At 33.6% G+C, this 7,750-nt stretch overlaps 1 protein-coding gene across 3 annotated transcripts in view; it reads right to left on the bottom strand.

Annotated features, from left to right (window-relative positions):
* Dach2 (dachshund family transcription factor 2) overlaps window positions 1-7,750 on the bottom strand; it is a 489,161-nt gene that overhangs the window by 161,447 nt on the left and 319,964 nt on the right. The window lies entirely within an intron of this gene.

The following is a 7,750-nucleotide window of genomic DNA, read 5'->3' as shown; positions in this document are numbered from 1 at the left end:
CAGGGCCCCCAATGGAGGAGCTAGAGAAAATACCCAAGGAGCTAAAGGGATCTGCAACCCTATAGGTGGAACAACATTATGAACTAACCAGTACCCCGGAGCTCTTGACTTTAGCTGCATATGTATCAGAAGATGGCCTAGTCAGCCATCACTGGAAAGAGAGGCCCATTGGACTTGCAAACTTTATATGCCTCAGTACAGGGGAATTGCCAGGGCCAAAAAGTGGGAGTGGGTGGGTAGGGGAGTGCGGGGGTGAGGGTATGGGGGACTTTTGGGATAGCATTGGAAATGTAAATGAGGAAATAAAAATAAATAAATAAATAAATAAATAAATAAATAAATAAATAAATAAAAGAAATCTAACCTAGAAAAAAAAAGAATCTGCATAAGGAAATGAGTGTTTTTAACTCTTTGCTCAGTCTTCTATGGGAACAGATTTTCTGGCTATGGTAATGTAGTGATAATCCACTGATTATTTCTTGGCAGAGGCAAGAACTCTGAGAGTTAGATAGAAGGGCAGTTATAGTCTAGTTATATAATGAGGTATATATTTTTCAGCTGTTTAATGCAAACTTTGGGGATCTGGAGAAACAAACACATTTTGACTCAGTCAATAAATGATTTAGATGCAGCTTAAAGTATTTCTGGGGGTTCTTTATTAATTTCTGTAAGCCATGTAAGATATACATTAGATTCTATGATGATCTTGGAGAGACGGTACTTGCAACTGTGTGTGACCTAACTAGAAAAGCTCTACAATTTAATTCAAACAGACAAGATCTATTGTGAAAATGCATTAGAAAGGGGAAACTGAGCTCAATGGGCATGTCGCCTGGGTGATGACAATCTCATGTTTACCTTAGAAATAGAAGTGCATTATCTTTTATAAAATTTAATAAAAATATTTTTTTAAGAAAATGTTTCAACTTCAGAAAAGAATGGTATAACCTTAAGCACAATTTGGGTTGGCTTCTGTTTTTCAGTGCCCTGTTCTCTTGTCTTTTAGATTTTTTCCAGCTAACTCTTTCTCACCAACATTATTCCTTGTGCATCCACATTAAGATGTAAACTACAATAAGTATGAAATTTTTACTATGATAAGTCAGAAATTTATTAATTTTGTTGAAATAAGCTTTGTACTTTGCACAAAACTCATTCAGAGAAAGTTGAGCCTGAAATAAACAGTGAAATTTCCTAAAGTACATGAAATCCTGTTACAGATAAGGCAGCTGTGAGGAAGTGCCTTATAGTACTGGATTACTATATCCGATTCTAGTTACACATACACACACATGAACATGCACACGCACATACACATGCATATAATGTGTGATAAGCTGTATCTTATCAAATTTCTTAAGCATTTTAAAAACCAAAATTCTAATGCAGTAATTAAATACAAGTTTCCTACAACAAATGCCAACATTTTGTTTTTATGCTTAATTTTTCACACAGAGAGCCAGTGGCCTTAGTAGTGGCTCCTACAATGATTATCCAATGATATTCCCAGAACACTGGAGACTTTTTAAACTACTATACTGGGACTATTTACCCTCTGTAGTTTATATCTTAATGCATAAGTCCTTAGTTATACAATTGAATCAGAATTTAACAAGAGTGTAATAAATAAAAACTCAGATTGAGTTATAGTAAATAGAAGTTAAATAACTACTCATTTATTGTTATATGGCATATTGTACAGAGCAAAATATATACTATACATATATAAATACTATAAATATGTGTGTAAATATTTCATAAAAAAATTTAAAGTGTTTCTAATTTAATTAGTAAGGAATAAGAGTCAGGCTACATTCTTTTTGGTAAGCCAAGATATAATTATCCTAACATGATATAGTAACTCCTAAGCAACCTTCCTGAATTAATAGTTCAGTCAGTGAAAAAATATCCTGTAATTTACAAATCCTAGGGTGAGATTCATGATATTTGTTCAGAAAAAATATAAGTTCTAACTCTAACCTTCAGGACCAAATATACATAACTTTGATTGAACTGTTATTTTCTTTCTACTTATCTGTTTTTCCCTCTATGCAATCTTAAATCACCTTCTGCCTTTATTTTTAACCAGTTAAGGGTTAGAAAGCTAAACTAACTTTATGAGAGTTTCATTTAAACTATTGATTTTGATAAAAATACTTACATGAATAACACTTGGATGGCTTATTTTGTCAATCTTTATGGGTATACTTCAAGCTTTATAAGTCAGAGGTCATGGCTCCTCCTCCTTCATCAACTCGGTTATCATATTACAGTTCTTAAGTTTTCTTTAAAGTCACAACCTTTGTGTGTCGTAATATTACTAAGGACACTGGGGATGTTCTTGGCAAGATTAATTTGCACTTATAAAAGGTAACTATAATGTAAAAGAAATGCAAAATTCGAACAGCCAATTTCATAGAATATGGAATATCTAGGAAATGCATGATGAATGTAAATCTTGAAATCAATCTATGAATATATAATCCACAAAATTCGTTTTCCAAACATTAAAATGATGTACCACTTCAGAGATACCATATTGTATTTCTCAGTGCAAAGAAAAAGTTAATGGGTAGCCGAGGGATACCTTGATAAAAATGCATAAAATCTATGAATGCCAGAACTTTCCACATGTATCTATTGGGTTGCAAGTATTTATCAAACTTCAGTCTGAGTACTAAGTTCATTGCATATATAGATCACATTCTTTTTAAATTTTTACTTATTTAATTTTGTACTTATTTACATTCTACTCACTGCCCACCTTGTGGCTACCCTTTCCCACAATCCTTTTTTCCATCCCCCCTTTCCTTCTCCTCTGAGCAGGTGAGAGTCCCCATAGATATCACCCCATACTTGCATGTCAATATAGAACACATTCTTAAATGCAGCACTGATGAAACTCAACTAAGATACATGCTAACATATTTTTAAATATTAGTAACTATTTTCATATGCCAAACTTATATCTACCATAAAGAAGAAGCCAATGAATGTGGGAGAATGATGGTCACACATCAACCCAACAGCCTTTCTAAAAGCAGTAGGAATAATGATGGCATCTCAATATACCATAGATATTGTTTAAATTATTGATATGTGTATTAGGAAACAAAGCCTCAAAAACCAATTATTACATGGAGCCTAGATAGTTAAACTGTGGATTATAATTTAATATAGCATCAAATAAGTAAATGCAATGTTTATAAAACTTATGCTAACAGTAGAGGTTTTTGAATGTACAACTACCACTAAAGTAATTCAAATAAAATGTGTAATTCACATAAATTCTTTGTGGCAGCACTAACTTATGCTCTATCACCTTACATCCCTGAAACCTTTTTACTGTAGAACATGTGAATACTCTCCTGTGTATACTATCATGCCAAAGAGTGCTAAAGAGCACTGTCTAAAATATATCAGCTAATATGATTTCAGTATATATAATAAACAATTTAATTACAATGTTTAACTGAATATATAGACATAAAGAAACAAGACTATGACAACAAAGTCTTGATTTGTAATAATCAAAAGTAATATGACTTTAAAGTGTCATGCATGAGGATGATTTTTAAAATTTTTGAGTTTTCCATTAGGATTTCCTTAAACAACATCATGATTATTTAGTTTTATATGGAACAATTGGTGAGCTCACCAGGCTCAAAGGAATAGTTCCAAAGGCATGGTCTCACATATCGGCATGATTCCATGAGTTGTTCATAAAGCAAACCGGACATAAGGAACATGGAAACGAGATTTGTAGGAAAGAAGAAATGCTAGTAGGTTGGGAAGGGTGATAAAAGTACAGAGATATAAGACTAATCAGAATGCATTACATACTTCTAAGAAATTGACCCTCACAGATGGGTGAAACTAATCCAAAGTAGTGGGTTATAAAACTGAAACTAGACAAGGGAGGAAAAGAGAAGATACATTGAAATGGGGGGCCAGGTTGGAGTTAGATAGACGAACTGGATATGGATATGACCAAAATAAAATATATAGATAACATGTATAATAGATGTATAATAGATATTAGATATTTTAGAAATTAAAGAAAAAAATTAATAAAACCTTCTGAAATGTGTGGATTTCTCAAAATGACACCTCAATTATAATATTACATAAAAAGTAAATATAATTTTCTTTATAAACTAACAAAGGCAGATATCATTAGGGAAAGCATAGGAAGCTCTACTATATAATAGTCTTTGAAATTTGAAATTTGGAATCAAAAACAGTATTAACTTTCTAGCTAGTGACAATTCAAGAATGTTTTTGAACTGATAAAAAGAACATGGTGCTTGCTATAAACTCTGATGATGAAGACAATCTACAATTAACATTAATAAAGTAACTCAATAGCAATAATGTCCTCATGAGTGTTAGATACAGAATTTATGTTCTTTACTACTTGTCCCAGGTTTGGGATCTATTGCTTAAACTTCAAATTATCATATTTAGCAAATAGATACCATTTTAGAAAGACAAATAGCATACTTTCCCTTATTTGTATTTCCTACGTAGATTTCATATATATGTGCATTAACATACATTCTCTGTCTCTCTCTGTCTTTCTGTCCCTGTCTCTTTCTCTTTTTCTTTTTTTTTCTCTCTCTCTTTCTCATATCATGAAAGTAATACTAAAACTGCCTATGAGGAATGAAAAGAACCAATGGGGTAAGGGAAAGATGGAATGCACAGAGGGATTTGGAGAACACCTTTAAAGTAAATTTTATACTTGCATTAAAATGTTTTTAGGAAACTTAGTTCCATGTACAAGGAATATGTACCATTTTAAAAAGAATTGTTATATCTGGTATTTTTCATAGTTTAAAATATCTGGTATTTTTCATAGTTTAAAAAATCTAGTCTGAATGATAGCACAGACATCCTGGCAAACACTACAAACTCGATTTCCAAATGCCTTGAGGAGAATATTATACTAGGTAAAACTCAGCCTGGCTTACTAAAGATCAAGTCCTGTCTGGCCAATCTAATCTCGCTTCTATGACAGAATGACAGTTTGAGAAATAGAAGAACAACATTAGATGCAATTTATGTTGACTTTATCAAGGTTTTCAGACCAGTCTAAACAATTGACTCATCAATAAACTGTAAATCCAGGCAAGTCACAATCCTGTAGAAAGTTCATAAAAAGAGAAATGTGCATTCAAAGGTGATCGCAATGGATCAATGTCTATTTGGGGCCATGATTTAAAAAAGACTCTCTTGGCTAGCCATAGCAGGCCACACAGGCTACATGTTTCTGTCAGTGTCCAAACATTGACAGAGATATATTTAAATAGGGAACTCATTTTAGAATGAGTTCAGAATCTGGTAGTGACAATAAACATAATATCTTGTACTAAGAATATCAGATCCAGGATAGTGTTTGATTACTATGTAAAACCAAGAGAAGTGGGCAAGGATCATTGATGTTAAAAATTTAAAAATGGAAATTAAAATTTATACCTAATATTATAACCATTAAATGCTAAATTGTAACTAATCCAAAAGAAAGAGGCACTTATTTAAAATCACAGAAAAAAAATTTTCAAGTTACTTACATACATAGTGTTAAATTTCAGGGGCACTTAATACATATAAAATAAAAGGAGACAGAGTAGATACAACAATAATTTTCTCTCTCCTTATAAGTAGAGTTTTATATTTGGTAATAATATGCAGTTGGTGACAAAAAGGTAAAATATTGTAAAAAATGTTAGAAATACTAGATACTGGGGGAAAACTTGTAGAGAAAAATGACATTAATTTAAAATAAGTATTCTGATAAAAATAGTGATGTTCAGAATTAACATCCATACAAATGAACCTTAACAGTACATACACAGAAAAGAAGCTCTCATTTCTCTATTAAGGTATTAAAAATAGGCAAAATTTTATTCTAGTATAAAGATGTGCCAATAGTATGTTATGCTCTGCACACCATGATTTCAATACCGTGGGTAGGTGACTAGGTTTATATTACATGTTATGATTGCTGTCCTATCAAGCAGTCCTAACATGCAAGAACAAAGAAGATAAATGTAGTTCTTACCACTCATCAAAAAGCTTCTTTCTACAATAAATAAATGTATAACAGAGATCTATAACTGGTCAAAATGAAGAGAACAACTGGGCACAAGTTGATACATAACCAATTGAGGTAACTGTAACATAATACCTATATCTAAGGTTTAGGGAGCTTAAAGGAATGAGCACAGTAAAATGGAAAGCTAGACCAACACACCAAGAAGTATACAATATCTACTAAACATGATAGGAAAGTTATACATATAAAATACGAACAGTATAATTAACAAAAAGAACTTTTCAATAACATACATTAACATGCCAATGTGGATGGCGAAAATCTTACAAGGTCTCATCACTCCTATATAGAGAGCTATAGTCAATCAACTGATGCTCAAAGAGGTAAAATCATACTATATTGAATAGGTAGGGAGAAATTGGGCAGCCTAATCTAGTCCCTGATTTTAGTAAAATTGCTTCAAGTTTCTCTCCATTTAGTTTGATATTGGCTACTGGTTTGCTGTATATTGCTTTTTTTTATGTTTAGGTGTGTCCCTCAACAGTGGAATGGCTACAGAAAATGTGGTACATTTACACAATGGACTACTACTCAGCTATTAAAAACAATGAATTTATGAAATTCTTAGGCAAATGGATGGATCTGGAGGATATCATCCTGAGTGAGATAACCCAATCACAAATGATCACACATGATATGTACTCACTGATAAGCATATATTAGCTCAGAAACTTAGAATACCCAAAATACAATTTACAAAACTTAGGAACCTCAAGAAGAAGGAAGACCAAAGTGTGGAGACTTCGTTCCTTCTTAGAAGGGGGAACAAAATACCAATTGAAGGAGTTACAGACACAATTTTTGGAGTAGAGACTAAAGGAAGGACAATTCAGAGACTGTCCCACCCGGGGTTCCATCCCATAAACAACCACCAAACCCAGACACTATTACATATGCGAGCAAGATTTTGGTGACAGGACCCAGACATAGGTGTCTCTTGTGAGTCTATGCAAGTGCCTGGCAAATACAGAAGTGGGTGCTCACAGTCACCTATTGGATGTAACACAGAGTACCCAATGGAGGAGCTAGAGAAAGTACCCAAGGAGCTGAAGGGATCTGCAGCCCTATAGGAGGGACAACAACTTGAACTAACGAGTAACCACAGAGCTCGTGTCTCTAGCTGCATGTGTAGCAGAGGATGGCCTACTCTGCCATCAGTGGGAGGACAGGACCTTGGTCTTGTGAAGATTCTATGCCCCAGTACAGGAGAATGCCAGGGTGAGGAAGCAGGAGTGGGTGGGTTGGGAGCCGGGGTGGGGGGTGTATAGGGTATCTTTGGAGAGAAACTAGGAAAGGAAATGGAAATGAAGAAAACATCTTTTTAAAAAAAAGCAAAACATTCAACATCTGCTCCACAGAAGCTAAACCAGTAAAGAACTCTAAATAAGTAGGATAAAGATTTACATGATTCCAGCTTCTGGCTATTATAGGCCCGAAACAGAGGAATGGATACAGAAAATGTGATACATTTACACAATGGAATACTACTCAGCTATTAAAAGGAATGAATTTATGAAATTCCTATGCAAATGGATGGACCTGGAGGGCATCATCCTGAGTGAGGTAACCAATCACAAAAGAACTCACTTGATATGCACTCACTGATAAGTGGATATTAGCCCAGAAACTTAG

The sequence above is a fragment of the Mus caroli genome, chromosome X, assembly GCF_900094665.2.
Source record: "Mus caroli chromosome X, CAROLI_EIJ_v1.1, whole genome shotgun sequence".
NCBI classification, from domain to species: domain Eukaryota; kingdom Metazoa; phylum Chordata; class Mammalia; order Rodentia; family Muridae; genus Mus; species Mus caroli.
Note: the sequence above shows the minus strand (reverse complement) of the source record. Positions and strands in the feature narration are given on the sequence as shown.